This window comes from Salmo salar, chromosome ssa13, assembly GCF_905237065.1.
Source record: "Salmo salar chromosome ssa13, Ssal_v3.1, whole genome shotgun sequence".
Taxonomy (NCBI): Eukaryota; Metazoa; Chordata; class Actinopteri; order Salmoniformes; family Salmonidae; genus Salmo; species Salmo salar.
This window is the reverse complement of record NC_059454.1, coordinates 92,860,526-92,879,177: the sequence shown is the minus strand read 5'-3', so window position 1 is coordinate 92,879,177 and position 18,652 is coordinate 92,860,526. Positions and strand designations below refer to the sequence as shown.

At 45.1% G+C, this 18,652-nt stretch overlaps 1 protein-coding gene across 3 annotated transcripts in view; it reads left to right on the top strand.

Moving 5' to 3' along the window:
• LOC106568183 (netrin receptor UNC5C) overlaps positions 1 to 18,652 on the top strand; it is a 230,403-nt gene that overhangs the window by 169,610 nt on the left and 42,141 nt on the right. The window lies entirely within an intron of this gene.

The window sequence follows — 18,652 nt, the reverse complement described above, 5'->3', positions numbered from 1 at the left end:
TACCCACCGATAAAGTTGAAGGAAATCCTTCAATTGCACTTCCTGCAGGGAAGATTAGCCAAATGAATTGTCCTGCTCTGAAGGAGAGGTTTGGTAGTAGAGCTGCAGGGACGGTTAAAGCTAATTTCCTCATCCTCAATTACCATTGTTCCTGATGTGTTATGGCTCCCACCATCAACCACATTCCTGGAAGCTTGTTTTAATAAAAACATGTATTAATAGTGATTGTTAGAATCTTAAGAGGGTGTATATTTTAAGTGGCCTGGTAGATTTGAGATTTAAGTTGTATTGTATCTAAGTTGTATTGTAAGCATGCCCCTTTCAAACATTTTTGAAGAACAGATATAGCCCTTGGTTCACTGGAGAATAAGAGCACCTCCTCCAAGCTGCCCACTGCACTGAGGATAGGAAACACTGTCACCACCGATAAATCCACGATAATCGAGAATTTCTCTACGGCTGGCCATGCTTTCCACCTGGCTACCACAACCCCGGCCAACAGCTCTGCACCCCCCATAGGAAAATGGCCCAAACCCCCCCCCCCGCTTCTCCTTCACCCAAACCCAGACAGCTGATGTTCTGATAGAGCTGCAAAATCTGGATCCCTACAAATCAGCTGGGCTAGACAATCTGGACCCTCTCTTCCTAAAATTATTATTATTGTTGCAACCCCTATTTACTAGTCTGTTCAACCTCTCTTTCGTATCGTCTCAGATTCCTAAAGATTGGAAAGCGGCCGCGGTCATCCCTCTCTTCAAAGGGGGAGACACTCTAGACCCAAACTGTTACAGACCTATATCCATCCTGCCCTGCCTTTCTAAAGTCTTCAAAAGCCAAGTCAACAAACAGATCACCAACCATTTCGAATCCCACTGTACCTTCTTCGCTATGCAATCCGGTTTCCGAGCTGGTCATGGGTGCACCTCAGCCACGCTCAAGGTCCTAAACGATATCATAATCACCATCGATAAAAGACAGTACTGTACTGTGCAGCCATCTTCATCGACCTGGCCAAGGCTTTAGGTGTCTGGCTAGACTGTAAACTCTCCTTCCAGACTCATATTAAGCATCTCCAATCCAAAATTAAATCTAGAATCGGCTTACTATTTCGCAACAAAGCCTCCTTCACTCTTGCTGCCAAACATACCCTCGTAAAACTGACTATCCTACCGATCCTTGACTTCGGCGATGTCATTTACAAAATAGCCTCCAACACTCCTCAGCAAATTGGATGCAGTCTATCACAGTGCCATCCGTTTTGTCACCAAAGCCCCATATACTACCTACCACTGCGACATGTATGCTCTCCTCGCTACATATTTGTCGCCAAACCCACTAACTCCAGGTCATCTATAAGTCTTTGCTAGGTAAAGCTCCACCTTATCTCAGCTCACTGGTCACCATAGCAACACCCACCCGTAGCACGCGCTCCAGTAGGTGTATTTCACTGGTCATCCCCAAAGCCAGCACCTCATTTCGCCGCCTTTCCTTCCAGTTCTCGGCTGCCAATGACTGGAACGAATTGCAAAAATCACTGAAGTTGGAGACATATCTCCCTCACTAACTTTAAGCATCAGCTATCTGAGCAGCTTACCGATCGCTGCAGCTGTACACAGCCCATCTGTAAATAGCCCATCCAACCAACTACCTACCTCATCCCATATTTGTTTTTGTTTTTTTCTGCTCTTTTGCACACCAGTATTTCTACTTGCACATCATCATCTGCACATCTATCACTCCAGTGTTAATTGCTAAATTGTAATTACTTCGCCACTATGGCCTATTTTTTGCCTTACCTCCCTACTTCATTTGCACACACTGTATATATATGTTTCTATTGTGCTATTGACTGTACCTTTGTTTATCCCATGTGTAACTCTGTGTTGTTGTTGTCGCACTGCTTTGCTTTATCTTGACCAGGTCGCGGTTGTAAATGAGAACTTGTTCTCAACTGGCCTACCTGGTTAAATAAAGGTGAAATAAAATAAAAAATGTATCTGCTTTAAGATGGTATTGTATCTGGCTCAGGTATGCCGACCAATCAGGATGCCTTACTGAACTAAATTAGACAATGCCAATAACTAGAAGTAGAAGTTATATCCTATGTCAAACTCTCTTTATGTCAGAATTGAACATTGTTTTTTCAGTAGCTTGTCTCAGTCATTCTATTATAATAATACTGAGTTGTTCCACACATTCTAATGCCCAGAAAAATACTCCTCTTTCAGCTGCTGCCTCACTGGGCTTTTCATGTCCATGTTTGGGTATTTCCTGAAGGCTGGCCAGTCATCACAATGTGGGCAAGGGAGGGACAACGTGTAGTTATCGGCAATAAGAGCAGGGCTCCTAAACTGTGTCACTGTGTATTATCCTCCATCTGCCAAGTAGCACCCCTCCCTACCCCACATCATCCTTATTCTACAACCTGACAATGTTGTGGTGAATTCTAAGGCCTGAGTCATCGATTACAGGGACATGGAGAGAAAGAGGGAGGAGGAGAGGGATAGGGAGAGAAAGAGGGAGGATGAAAGGAGGAGAGGGACATGGAGAGAAGGAGAGAGGATGAAAGGAGGAGAGGGACAGGGAGATAAGGAGAGAGGATGAAAGGAGGAGAGGGACAGGGGGAAAAGGAGAGAGGATGAAAGGAGGAGAGGGACAGGGAGATAAGGAGAGAGGATGAAAGGAGGAGAGGGACAGGGGGAGAAGGAGAGAGGATGAAAGGAGGAGAGGGACAGGGAGAGAAAGAGGGAGGATGAAAGGAGGAGAGGGACATGGAGAGAAGGAGAGAGGATGAAAGGAGGAGAGGGACAGGGAGAGAAGGAGAGAGGATGAAAGGAGGAGAGGAACAGGGAGAGAGGGAGGGAGGGTGAAAGGAGGAGAGGGACATGGAGAGAAGGAGAGAGGATGAAAGGAGGAGAGGGACAGGGGGAGAAGGAGAGAGGATGAAAGGAGGAGAGGAACAGGGAGAGAAAGAGGGAGGATGAAAGGAGGAGAGGGACATGGAGAGAAGGAGAGAGGATGAAAGGAGGAGAGGGACAGGGAGAGAAGGAGAGAGAATGAAAGGAGGAGAGGAACAGGGAGAGAGGGAGGGAGGATGAAAGGAGGAGAGGGACAGGGAGAGAGGGAGGGAGGATGAAAGGAGGAGAGGGACATGGAGAGAAGGAGAGAGGATGAAAGGAGGAGAGGGACATGGAGAGAAGGAGAGAGGATGAAAGGAGGAGAGGGACAGGGGGAGAAGGAGAGAGGATGAAAGGAGGAGAGGAACAGGGAGAGAAAGAGGGAGGATGAAAGGAGGAGAGGGACATGGAGAAAAGGAGAGAGGATGAAAGGAGGAGAGGGACAGGGAGAGAAGGAGAGAGGATGAATGGAGGAGAGGAACAGGGAGAGAGGGGGGGAGGATGAAAGGAGGAGAGGGACATGGAGAGAAGGAGAGAGGATGAAAGGAGGAGAGGGACAGGGAGAGAAGGAGAGAGGATGAAAGGAGGAGAGGGACAGGGGGAGAAGGAGAGAGGATGAAAGGAGGAGAGGAACAGGGAGAGAAAGAGGGAGGATGAAAGGAGGAGAGGGACATGGAGAGAAGGAGCGAGGATGAAAGGAGGAGAGGGACATGGAGAGAAGGAGAGAGGATGAAAGGAGGAGAGGGTCAGGGAGAGAAAGAGTGAGGATGAAAGGAGGAGAGGGACAGGGGGAGAAGGATGGAGGATGAAAGGAGGAGAGGGACATGGAGAGAAGGAGAGAGGATGAAAGGAGGAGAGGGACATGGAGAGAAGGAGAGAGGATGAAAGGAGGAGAGGGACATGGAGAGAAGGAGAGAGGATGAAAGGAGGAGAGGGACAGGGAGAGAAAGAGTGAGGATGAAAGGAGGAGAGGGACAGGGACAGAAAGAGGGAGGATGAAAGGAGGAGAGGGACAGGGAGAGAAAGAGAGAGAGAGTGAAATGGAAAGAGGGGGAGAGAGTTAGTGTGTGACAGAATTAGTGTGCTTTGGAGTGAGTTCTTCACAGGACTGAACTCTCAAAAGGCCTGCGACTGACCCGGAAAAGCTGAGTTAAGTGAGTGGAACTGCCTTGCTTTTATCCCCGATGAGAAATACTGACCTACTAAATGGAGTAAAGTTTGGGCCAAACTCTCTGCAAAACTCTCTTTAGGCTTTTTTTATTGGTGATTCCGACACTTTGTTTCAGAGTGATGCCAATCAAGCTTCTCTCTGATTGGCTCAGTGGGATAATTAAGACTCAACAGGAGCACCATTGTGATGACACACCTGTGCTCATCAAGACCTTACTGTTACTGTAGCAACACAGCTGTGCGCTGACGGGCAGAGAGAATCACTGTCATCACTGTCATCATCAACCAAGGATAATGAAGGCTGAATAGAATGACAGATTGTAGTTTGGAATGAAAAGGGATGGGAGGGGGTACTGTATTGAAGTGAAGCCTAGGCCGACCGCCACCGCTTGTGGGTAGAGGCAGGCATCCATTAATTACTCACACACACTTACCTCACTTGAAAAATAAAGACACCAGTCTATTATGCATATTTTTCTTCTTTTCTGAAGTAAAACACAGCTGTTGAGGAAGAGAAAAACACCCCAACTGATCCTGAGAGCCTTTTTTCTCTCTCTGTCTGTCAGGCATTTTCTCACACAAACGCTTCAGGAACCTGGCTAGTGATAAACAGATGGGCCCAAGTCTGTGGTTGCATATGCATCTGCAGAAATATGTAGCAGGGTCACTGCAGAGGAAATATCTGTCATATTCCAGCCACAGGGAGACAGAGAGGGAGGAAGAGGGAGAAGAGCTGTTGAGGGTTGTTGGGTTTGGATCCAGTGGGTTGCCAGTTCTCTCCATGACTCTTTTACTGGATGCCTATGACCAGGCCATGCCAGGCCATGCCAGGCCATGCCAGAGTGAGTGAGGCAGGCAGGCAGGAAGGCACTGGCATGGTAGAGAGACTGTGGCCCATGTCAATGTGTCAAGTCTGCCCATGTCTTACAGCACTATGCTAAATCATTAGATGGATTCTCATGGAAAGCTGTCTTTTCCAGGAGTAGTGCTACGCAAGGGTTCACATCACACGTTTTAATAAAACAAAACATAATACTGTACTCTCACACACCCACACACACACCCACACACACCCACACACACACACACACACACACACACACACACACACACACACACACACACACACACACACACACACACACACACACCCATACACACGCACACGCACGCACACGCACACACACGCGCACGCGCACGCGCACGCGCACACGCACACGCACACACACGCACAGTTTGACTTGGTATGGACCTTGGATCCTGGGAGCAGCTTTTTTATTTTCTCTGGTACTTTATTACTGTAGGAAGGTCATTATATGTTGCTGGATTGAACATCGCCTCTGAAGACGCAATTGCTAGTGGTCAGTTTGTATCGTGAATGTAGCTGCGGAAGAGTAGAAGAGTAGCTGCGGCTTTCGCAGCAGCTAATGGGGATCCTAATAAAATACCAAATACCAAATGTATGTCAAAATCGCGAATAGTATTACTACAAAATTATAAATGTTTTCTGAGGACAACAATAGCTAGGTTTCCATCCAACTGGCAACAGATTTTCATTTTCCCGCCAGTGGTGTGTTTCCACCGAAGTCACACCTGCTTCCGCTCCCCCTCTCTGGCACTCGAGGGCGCCAGGCAGCCCTTCCTTACGCACACCTGTCACCATCATTATGCTCAGCTGCGCAATATTGTAAGCTTTTGGTTTTATATATGTATTACCACCGCAGCCTGCTAAACTGTAACTGCTAAACTGCTTGCTGCCTACACTGTACTGCATGCTTGTAGTAGGTTTACTTACGATGTAGGTAGGCTATGTGTAGCGGTTAGCGGTTATGATATGAAGGTTTGGCTTGGAAAAGTTTTTTCACCTGGTCACAGACAGCTGATGTGTTGTGCACTGAAGTCCACAAGCGAAGGGAAAAGGTGAGAAAGAGTAGGTCTGTCACCTTGACTACTAAAATTTTTCTCCCGAGCCTGTGTACCTACATTGTAAACATTAATATCGTAGGCCAGGTTGTAGCAACCTCATTATGGTATGAGGACAATTTAAGTAACATGTAAGACTAAAACTATCGATGTTACATTGTGCTGGGTATGAACAGCAGTTATCCCATACAACACAATGCCATACAACACTCCTTCCGTGGCCTCCAACTGCTCTTGAACGCTAGTAAAACTAAATGCATGCTCTTCAACCGATCACTGCCCGCACCCGCCCACCCGACTAGCATCACTACTCTGGATGGTTCTGACTTAGAATATGTGGACAACTACAAATACCTAGGTGTCTGGCTAGACTGTAAACTCTCCTTCCAAACTCATATCAAGCGTCTCCAATCCAAAATTAAATGTAGAATCGGCTTCCTATTTCGCAACAAAGCCTCCTTCACTCACACTGCCAAACATACCCTCGTAAAACTGACTATCCTACCGATCCTCGACTTCGGCGATGTCATTTACAAAATAGCCTTCAACACTACTCAGCGAACTGGATGTAGTTTATCACAGTGCCATCCGCTTTGTCACCATAGCCCCATATACCACCCACCATTGCGACATGTATGCTCTCGTCGGCTGGCCCTCGCTACATATTCGTCGCCAGACCCAAGTCTTTGCTAGGTAAAGCTCCACCTTATCTCAGCTCACTGGTCATCATAACAACACCCACCCATAGCACGAGCTCCAGCAGGTATATTTCACTGGTCATCCCCAAAGCTAACACCCACTTTGGCCGCTTTTCCTTCCAGTTCTCTGCTGCCAATGACTGGAACAAATTACAAAAATCGCTGAAGTTGGAAACTTATATCTCCCTCACTAACTTTAAACATCAGCTGTCAGAGCAGCTTACCGATCACTGCAGCTGTATATAGCCCACCCAACTACCTACCTTTTCCCCGTATTGTTTTTATTTACTTTTTTGCTCTTTTGCACACCAGTATTTCTACTTGCACGTCATCATCTGCACATCTATCACTTCAGTGTTAATTGCTAAATTGTAATTACTTCGCTACTATGGCCTATTTATTGCCTTACCTCCTTACTCCATTTGCACACACTGTATATAGATTTTTCTATTGTGTTATTGACTGTACGTTTGTTTATCCTATGTGTAACTCTGTGTTGTTTTTTGTCGCACTGCTTTGCTTTATCTTGGCCAGGTGCAGTTATTCTCAACTGGCCTATCTGGTTAAATAAAGGTGAAATAAAATATATTTAAAAAATCCAATATGCTGTAATAGAAATAAGGCAGAAAAAAAAGAATGTCCTCCCTCATCTTAAACGTCACCGACCGCCACTGGCATCAATATCACCTTGCAATTTCACCACCTTGTGAAGTTCATCATAACTTATGTCATCTGTAACCTAATAAACTGCATGGTTTCCTGTGTCATAGTGAGAGGACCACACACCATATCATCGCTTAACTCCAAGTTTACTTCGATATGATGGTTATTACAGTGCATTTTCTTACGTTACAGCCTTATTCTAGAATGGATTAAATATATATTTCTTCTCATCAAGCTACACACAATAATTCTTCCATTTAAGCAAAAATAGTTTTTTAGTTTTATTTTAGCAAATGTATTTAACTTAAAAAATGGAAATATCTTATTTATATAGAGAAGAATGGGAGAAACTCCCCAAATGCACTGCATATCAATATGTGCGCACCACCATTTCTCACATAATTCATTTTACAGACGCAAAAAGATCACACCATGTCGAACAAGCAAATTATCTGTCGGCATTTATAAAATTGTACCGAAACGACCTGTTTCCATCACAGGTGTCGTGATTCTTTTTTTTACGGTATGACTCACATCAATACTGTGGATGGAAACTTGGTTCATTTGTATTCTCCCACTGGTGCTGTTTTAAAGGGGATTATCAACATGTTATAGGTAAGGACATCCATGCACCACACCCACCACATTAATGGAGCATGGTCGTAATTGCAGATATGATCATCTGAGATTATATACTTCTACAGTTGACCTTTTACAATATTTATCTGCTCCCGTGTTTTTCTTATCTGTCCTTTTGCAATCATTGGATTTATGTTATATTGAGGCACATAATACTGAAAAGTTGATCAAGGTTTATACATGCAGTGTGATACATGTAGTGTAACATAAAAGAGTGGTTTATGACTGGCTGTTTTTAAAAGCACCAGTTGTTGTTTGATTTGGTGGTTTAAAACCTGCCCTGACATCAATGATCCATTGATGCTGACCCGTAATAGTCCAAATAAACTGCATTGATTCAATCCCAGCGGGCAAAACTGGTTGTTACGATGCCTCTGTAACAAGAAAACACTGTTTTAAACCAGAACATGACATCATTATGGCGTCCCAAGCCACACTCCATCCACACCTCCTCAGTACACAGACACAGGGTCGGTATGTGTTGAGACAGAGGAGGAATCATGCCTTCACGCCTAACAGACCCTTCACACATCTAGATCCGATGCTACACATTAATATTTGATGTAACAATAGATAGTGGCACAAACACACAGTTTGACACACAAATGAACACACACGCACGCACACACACACACACACACACACGCACGCACACACGCACACGCACGCACGCACACACACGAACACACACACACGAACACACACACACACACACACGACACACACACACACACACACACACGAACACACACACACACACGAACACACACACACACACACACACACACATGAACACACACACACACGAACACACACACACACACACATGAACACACACACACACACACACACGAACACACACAAAGAAAACAAGCGGCAGCAGACATTTATTTTGGCTCCCTTCACCAACATTACCAATGAAGCTTTGGTCTGAGAGGACTGAAATACTGGCATTGAGCTTTCTGAAATAGCACAGCAATTGAGTCATTTAAATAATTCTTACTGTATCCTCTGAATACATTAAACGCAAACCAGGCACCTCTAAAAGTCATTGTTACATATGTTTCCATCCCCATACATATGTAACAGGGTTGGTTATGTTTCCACACAAATATGTATTCGATTTAGTTGGTTGAATTTACATATCAATAAAGTGTGATGCCATTGGTTACGCTTGCAGATGGGGGGAGATCGCGAACGCCAATTCATCCCAGTTTGATATTGGCCTGCAAGCAGTGGGTCACTTTCTGAAATGTACATGTCCTGATGTATTTATATGTGATGTTGTGTCTGATGTTGACATGTAAGCGACGAGTCACGCGTCCACAGCCATCAGCATGCTGTTGTCCTGGACACCTAATGTGCTTCCTTGTTTTCTATGGTCAGAATAAACATCAATCAACTGTGATCGCTGGCTAGAAAGTTATTTCTTTAAAAACACAACGCAAGAGAGTTACGAAGTACCATCACATCTGTTACTCTGGTGGCGAGACCAGTCTTCTGGTCTTCGCTGGAAACCTGTTACACATATTTTGGCTCCTCATGGTTTCTGTAAAGCTCACTCATCTCCGACCACTGAGAGAGACTAGACCAGAAGTAAGGGAGGAGGGGCGGATAGATGGATAGAGACAGAGAAGAAGGAGAGAAAATACTTTCTAGCCACCCGTGAGGTCAGACCCTTCCCTTGCTTTACCTCTGTGAGGCCCTTTTATGAAATCCCAGATCACACTAGTGACAGACAGACATTCTCCTCCTCTCACACCATGAAGATGTGGCAACCAGCTCACCTCCTCTCACACCATGAGGATGTGGCAAGCAGCTCACCTCCTCTCACACCATGAGGATGTGGCAAGCAGCTCACCTCCTCTCACACCATGAGGATGTGGCAAGCAGCTCACCTCCTCTCACACCATGAGGATGTGGCAACCAGCTCACCTCCTCTCACACCATGAGGATGTGGCAAGCAGCTCACCTCCTCTCACACCATGAGGATGTGGCAAGAAGCTCACCTCCTCTCACACCATGAGGATGTGGCAAGCAGCTCACCTCCTCTCACACCATGAGGATGTGGCAAGCAGCTCACCTCCTCTCACACCATGAGGATGTGGCAACCAGCTCACCTCCTCTCACACCATGAGGATGTGGCAAGCAGCTCACCTCCTCTCACACCATGAGGATGTGGCAACCAGCTCACCTCCTCTCACACCATGAGGATGTGGCAAGCAGCTCACCTCCTCTCACACCATGAAGATGTGGCAACCAGCTCACCTCCTCTCACACCATGAAGATGTGGCAACCAGCTCACCTCCTCTCACACCATGAGGATGTGGCAAGCAGCTCACCTCCTCTCACACCATGAAGATGTGGCAACCAGCTCACCTCCTCTCACACCATGAGGATGTGGCAAGCAGCTCACCTCCTCTCACACCATGAGGATGTGGCAAGCAGCTCACCTCCTCTCACACCATGAAGATGTGGCAACCAGCTCACCTCCTCTCACACCATGAAGATGTGGCAAGCAGCTCACCTCCTCTCACACCATGAAGATGTGGCAAGCAGCTCACCTCCTCTCACACCATGAGGATGTGGCAAGCAGCTCACCTCCTCTCACACCATGAGGATGTGGCAAGCAGCTCACCTCCTCTCACACCATGAGGATGTGGCAAGCAGCTCACCTCCTCTCACACCATGAGGATGTGGCAAGCAGCTCACCTCCTCTCACACCATGAAGATGTGGCAAGCAGCTCACCTCCTCTCACACCATGAAGATGTGGCAAGCAGCTCACCTCCTCTCACACCATGAGGATGTGGCAAGCAGCTCACCTCCTCTCACACCATGAAGATGTGGCAACCAGCTCACCTCCTCTCACACCATGAAGATGTGGCAAGCAGCTCACCTCCTCTCACACCATGAGGATGTGGCAAGCAGCTCACCTCCTCTCACACCATGAGGGTGTGGCAAGCAGCTCACCTCCTCTCACACCATGAGGATGTGGCAAGCAGCTCACCTCCTCTCACACCATGAGGATGTGGCAACCAGCTCACCTCCTTTCACACCATGAAGATGTAGCAAGCAGCTCATGAAACCAACTTAAATCTGCCTTCTGAAAGAATGCAGCTTTATCGTTCTTCCCCTCTCTCTCTTTTTTATTTTCTTCTTTCTTCTCTTCCTGCCCTCCGTCTGTTTTTCCACTTCAGAGCACTTGTCACAGCTCCCAGATAAATACAGGGTTCAGGGGTGCCACTGCACCGTCGCCGCGCGGCTGAGCCTGTTGCCATGGAAGCAGGCTTTTAATTCAGGCATTTCGTCGGTCTGCCCGGGGTCCTGCCGTGTTATCATGGAAGTGTGTGTTCATTAGGGGGCCCCAGGGGAGAGAGTGTGTGTCAGGAGGCCAGGCCTAATCCCCACGGCAACTAACCCAATGAGTGCCCGTCAGGCTCACCTCTTGTCAATCATCTCAGTCGTGATTTGTTCCTGGGTTATGATTCACCTCAAATAGCTCTGGCTCGCTACCTCCTTTTCTCTCTCCCATTCTCTTTATGTGTATCTCAGAGTCAGAGAGTCAAAAGTGAACAAACATCCATTAGTAAATGCTCCAACAGAAATGTCAGAGCCTGTTTGTTTCACAACAGGAAGATGAAAGAGAGGTGTGTAGTACTGTTTACAGGACAATAACACCTGGGTCTTAGAGGGGATGATTGGAGGGGATGATTCCAGGACCTGTAGGAGTAGGCCTGAGTTGTCTATCATAACTCTAGGTACTAGGGACCATCCAGGACCTATATAATAGGCGGTGTCAGAGGAAAGCCCATACAATTGTCAGAGACTCCAGTCACCCAAGTCATAGACTGTTTTCTCTGCTACCGCCCGGCAAGCGGTACCAGAGCGCCAAGTCTAGGACCAAAAGGCTCCATAACAGCGTCTACCCCCAAGCCATAAGAATGCTGAACAATTAATCATATAGCCAACAGACTATTTACATTGACCTCCCCCCTCTTTTGTACACTACTGCTACTCTCTGTTTATTATCTATGCATAGTCACTTCACCCCTACCTACATGTACAAATTACCTCTAACCTGTACCCCCACACACTGACTCGGTACCGGTACCCCCTGTATATAGCCTTGTTATTGTAATGTTATTGTGTTACTTTTTATTATGTTTTACTTTAGTTTATTTGGTAAATATTTTCTTAACTCTTCTTGAACTGCACTGTTGGTTAAAGGCTTGTAAGTAAGCATTTCACGGTAAGGTATACACTTGTTGTATTCGGCGAATGTGACAAATAAAGTTTGATTTGATTTGATGCAGAGCTCATCCGTTCACCTACTCTGCGTCTCACAAAAACACAGCGGTTGGAACCCAAAATCTAAAATTTGGAATCATCAGACCAAAGGACCACCGTTCTAATATCCATTGCACCTGTTTCTTGGCCCAAGCAATCCTCATCTTCTTATTTTACATTACATTTTCTGGGCTAACAATGTAAGAAATAATACATTAAAAAAACAAAGTACTGCATAGTTTCCTCAGGACCTGAAGCGAGGCGACCATCTCTGCCGGCGCCATCTTGCTAACTCGCCATCTTGCATGTGTGGTTCCCACCATGAAGCATGGAGGAGGAGGTATGATGGTGTGGGGGTGCTTTGCTGATGACACTCGGTGATTTATTTAGAATTCAAGGTTCGCTTCACCAGCATGGCTACCACAGCATTCTGCAGAAATATGCCATCCCATCTGGTTTGCGCTTAGTGGGACTATGTTTTTCAGCCGGACAATGACCCAACACACCTCCAGGCTGTGTAGGGGCTATTTGACCAAGAAGGCGAGAGATGGAGTGCAGCATCAGATGACCTTTCCTCCACAATCACCCGACCTCAACCCATTTGAGATGGTTTGGGATGAGTTGGACCGCAGAGTGAAGGATAGTCCTCAGCTTATGTGGGAACTCCTTCAAGACTGTTGGAAAAGCATTCCAGGTGATGCTGGTTGAGAGAATGCTAAGAGTGTGCAATGCTGTCATCGAGGCAAAGGGTGGCTACTTTGAAGAATCTAAAATCTAAAATATATTTTGATTTGTTATTTTGATGTGTTATTTCATAGTTTTGATGTCTTCACTATTATTAAAACCTGTTGAAGCGCCCGTCCCGCATGCGGGATCAACATCCAGCGTAAAATCATTTTGCCATATTCATAACCGAACAATAGAAAAATTGTATTTTTCTTTTTTTGAAATATAGGACTATTTTATAACGTTTTATAGATACACCTCTCCTGAATCGAACCACATTGTCCGATTTCAAAAAGGCTTTACAGCAAAAGCAAAACATTAGATTATGTTAGAGGAGTATATCGTCAAAGTATTCACATAGCCATTTTCCGACCAACCACATGCATCACAAAAAAACAAAAAACAGCTAAATGCAGCACTAACCTTTGACAATCTTCATCAGATGACACTCCTAGGACATCATGTTACACAATACATGCATTCTTTTGTTCGATAAAGTTCATATTTATATATAAAAACAGCATTTTACATCGGCGAGTGACGTTGAGAAACAATTTTCCCTCAAATGCATCCGGTGGAACAGCCCTACAATTTACTAAATTACTATTCGAAAACATTTTTAAAATGTAATATTGTCATTCAAAGAATTATAGATTAACATCTCGTGAAAGCACCCGCATTGCCAGATTTAAAAATAACTTTACTGGGAAATCACACTTTGCAATAAAAGGGGATGCTATACTCAGAAAAATAGGCTAGCGTTACAGGTCAGCGCCATCTTGGAACAATCGAATATCAAATCTACTCTTGTATACTATTGTAAATATTCCCTTACCTTTGATTATCTTCATCTGAAGGCACTTCCAGGAATCCCAGGTCCACAACAAATGTAGTTTCATTCGAAAAAGTTAATAATTTATGTCCCAATAGCTTCTTCTTGTTAGCGCGTTCCAAGGGCTACTAAAAATGTACCGTTGTGCGCGGGACTTCTCTTCACGAAAGTGCAATTTTTTTTAATTTAAGTTCGTTCAAACATGTCAAACGTTGTATAACATAAATCTTTAGGGCCTTTTTCAACCAGAGCTTCAATAATATTCCATGGGGACGGTTGCATTGTCTTTCAAAACGTTTCGAAAGGGGAGGGTAGCCAGGGGCGCCCGCGTCATAATGGTAATGGCCCTCCCCCTATGACCACGTTCCACAGACTCTCATTCGGTCAGTTCGTACTGTAGAAGACTCAAACCACTTTGTAAAGACTGGGGATATCTAGTGGAAGCAATAGGAAGTGCTCAATGAACCCTAACTCACGGTGTGATTTATAGGCAAAGTGCTGAAGTTGAGTCCGCAATTCAGAATTCCACATCCTGTTACGATCTATCTCGGGGTTTTGACTGCCATATGAGTTCTGTTATACTCACAGACACCATTCAAACAGTTTTAGAAACTTTAGGGTGTTTTCTATCCACATCTACTAATTATATGCATATCCTAGCTTCTGAGTTTGAGTAGGAGGCCGTTTAAAATGGGCACGTATTTTTTTCAGAAATCGCTGTAGCGCCCCCTATCCTTGGCGTGCGTCAATATTGAAAATAGTAAAAATAAATAAAAGAACCTTGAATGACTAGGTGTGTCCAAACTTTTGATTGGTACTGTACCTCTCTGCATTCTGTCATATTAATATTTTTACACATTGATTTGGCACATATTTCCATATTTGTAGTCAGCGCACATGCAGAGAATATAGTTTGTTGTCTAGCTCGCTGTGATTGAATAATCATTCTATAACCGTGTCTGGCTCGTTCTCCAGGTTGTGTAATTTGGGTCTGTAGTGGAGATGTATAGTAATATGGAATATGAATAAATTACACTGTAGAGATGTTTACTTAGAGAGATCATTCAGTCGTATAGCGAAGGAGACAACCTGTTAATCAGGCGTCCACAGAAAGGATCCAGTCTTACTTCATTTGGAATGTATTCCCTCTGTGATTTCTGGAATTTTTCCTTCCATCCAAATGATCCAACCACCCCGCCCATTTCTCAGTGCTTTCCACCCACAGCTCCCCATGGGTTTGTCTTGTATAAATGCAAAAACATATGAGCATTTTGCCCATCACTCTTCACAGCTCATAGCTGTGTGGGCCCTGGTCAAAATTAGCGCATTACATAGGAAATAGGATGCCATTTCACACGCAGCCTAGGACAGTCTCAGTGTGGACGGGCATGGCAGGCAGTGTGGTAGTCTGGCAGTGCCACCCAGCAGACAATTAGAGCTGTAGACGAGCCTCTCTGACACAGCTGACCTTCTTGTCCTCCAGCGCTAATGAGGACATCTGTGCATGATAGGGCTTCCTGTGTGCGTTCTGACTGAAACACAAATGCTAGGCTACACACACCCACACATGCTAGGCTACACACACCCACACATGCGCACCCCCACACATGCTAGGCTACACACACCCACACATGCTAGGCTACACACACCCACACATGCGCACACCCACACATGCTAGGCTACACACACCCACACATGCTAGGCTACACACACCCACACATGCTAGGCTACACACACCCACATATGCGCACACCCACACATGCGCACACACACACACACACACACACACACACACACACACACACACACACACACACACACACACACACACACACACACACCACACACATGCATGTGTGTGCGTGCGTGTGCGTGTGCGCGTTCATGTGCACGTGCGTGTACAGTATATGTGCGACAGAGGGTGTGAACATTTTGGAGTTATTTTGTTTGCTCACATCGTGGCTTTAAAACGTTTTATTAGGACTAGATTCTAAGGGTATCCATGGTCACAGTTCAACCAGTTATAATTACATATCTTATAGTATGAGTCATATTGAGTGAACAATGCTTTGAGTGACGAAGGTTTGAGTGACGAAGGTGAGCCGTGGCGTCTTCATACACAGACACACAACACACACACACACACACACAACCCTTTATTTTTTGAACGTTTCCACCTCCTCGTCTCTCCTCTCACTCCCTCCTTCTACCAGCGCTAAAAAGCTCTTTTGTTCAATTTTTAATTACCCTCTCACATAAAACAGCACTTGACTTCTGAACACAGCCCGTTTGGAGACGCTGCCTCTCTGATTGGTGCAAAATTGGATAACCACCTCTTTGTGCCGACTGTCAATCCCCATTACGAGAACAGGATGTTCACACACCAAAGGCTGTGGTTAACAGAAATATGTGTAGTGATTTCCAGAAGAAATCATGTCTGTGAACTCCATCATGTCTTTGACACTTTCTTCCTATTTTCATCTTCATTAGTTTTATTGGGAGCTTTGTGCCAGCCCTGTCATCACTCCATCAGAACACAGAGAGAACAGGCCCAAAATGGTGATCATTATACAACTGATTTTAAACACATCAGATACAATCTTCACATGTGATGTGATGGGCCTGGTTTATCAGCCTCATTCACTATTTAAGATTCTGTAAGGTTTTGAATGGCTTGTTCCCTTTAGTGTGAGGCAAGGTGGGTGTGTATTCCATTGGCACACAGAGGACCACACATACTCAGTACACACACAGGAACACACAGGAACACACAGCTCCAGCAGAACAAGGATAAAAATAGAATAAGCACTGTCCCAGCAGTCAAGGACCAGGCCAATCAGTGTTCCACTATCACGCAGCTGTGCTAAACACACACACACACTTTTCTACAGCTTCCTGTTTGTGTGTGTTGTTTGCTTGTTTGCCTCAGTAAATGAAGTGACGCGTATAATCACTTGTGCTCGCCTCTCGCCCCCGCCTCCCACCTCCCGCCTCTCGCCCCCCGCCTCCCGCCCCCCGCCTCCCGCCTCCCGCCCCCTGGGTTTATATGTAGTTCTTATTGATTGGTGGAATTTTATGATCGTCGCTCTTTGCTATTATTATGTTGATCACCTTTTTTTTTTACGATGGATTTAATGCACATCATGTTGATACTCACAATACATTTACCTCGATTGGTATGCATACTGGCTTACAGGCATTTATACAGAATGTGTTGTAAAACAGTTTAGGGTGATTTAGTTTCACCTTGTTTGGAGGAAACCCTGTTGGGATCAGGTCTTTGTAGCCAGAGTTCCACACCCTTTATCATGTCTTTTTCCTAATAGCTAACTGATGAAGCCACAACAGGATAGGTGTCAAAAGATACAAAGATACTAAGACAGATGAGATGTAATGACTGTTTATGTCAGACAACACGGTTACTTCTCAGATATCATTCATCAGACATATTGAGATCTCCTGTACCATGTTGTTGAGATCCTCCCTTCATCCTCACTCTCATCAGACATGTTGAGATCTCCTGTACCATGTTGTTGAGATCCTCCCTTCATCCTCACTCTCATCAGACATGTGGTCATCAGAGGAATCTCATCATCTCAGGGTTAAAAGACGAGAGGAGATGATAGGTGATTTGTGTTGTCTCTGCTTGCTGTTTGCTGCGCTCTGGCATCAAAGTGATAAATGATATGAGATGATATCTAACAGAAGCTGAAGAGTTAAAACACAGGTCTTCATCTCCTCTGCGTTAGGACTGAAGATGAGATGTGATGAAAGGAGATGAGAAGTGATGAAAGGAGATGAGATGAGATGAAAGGAGATGAGATGAAAGGAAATGAGATGAAATGAAAGGAGATGAAATGAGATGAAAGGAGATTAAATTAAACAAGGTGAGATGAAAGGAGATGAGATTAGATGAAATGAGAGGAGATGAAAGGAGATGAGATGAGATGAAAGGAGATGAGATGAAAGGAGATGAGATGAAAAGAGATGAGATGAGAGGGGGTTTATTGCATTGTTGTGTTGTGGAGTAGGAGAGCCTGGGCTTCATTTCACTGACTAGCCAGACAGCAGGGGAGGGAACCCTATCCAGAGTGTCCGCCGCTCAGCTCAGCACGGCTCCATGTGATTGATTTACCTGATAACTGTTACAGAGGAAAACACTCATAAACCCTATATCAGCGGAAATATACAACACTGAGCATACAGATGTTTACCACTGAGCTGATTGTTTTTCTGTTCTTTTCTGATGGGAATCTGTCGCTGGCACTCAAAATCTGTGTCTGTGCAGTATTATGTTTATGACAGATGTGTTCAGTTTGAGTGGGAGTTTTAAGATGGAGTTAATTGCTGCGTGTTGAAAGTGGCTCAACCTTCAGTCTCTCTGTAGTTTTGTTCCAGGATAGGGGTGTACAGGCAGGCAGATGTCTCCAGCCAAGCATGATGCCCTCTGATGGTGTAGTCATGATATCTGTCAACAGGCACTGCAGATAGCCTACTAGTGATGGTAGTGAAGCTTCTAACCCACACCTGTCACAATCTGTCCATCTTGTTTTGTGGGACAGTCATCATGGTGCTGGTTTTATAACAATAGTAAGGAAAACACAGGTCTTATCACGTGAAGACTACAGTATACCCACCTATTCTTACAACAGCCACTTGGCTGTCATTTTACTAAAGTCACTTAAGACCAGCAGCCCCAGATGATTTTGTCTTGGCAGGGTTCATATGAGGTATGTTTTTTGAGGTGTAGATGATGTCTCTTCCTATAGTTTTTTTTTACAATGACCAGCAAAACAGACTTCTTATCTCCTCAGCC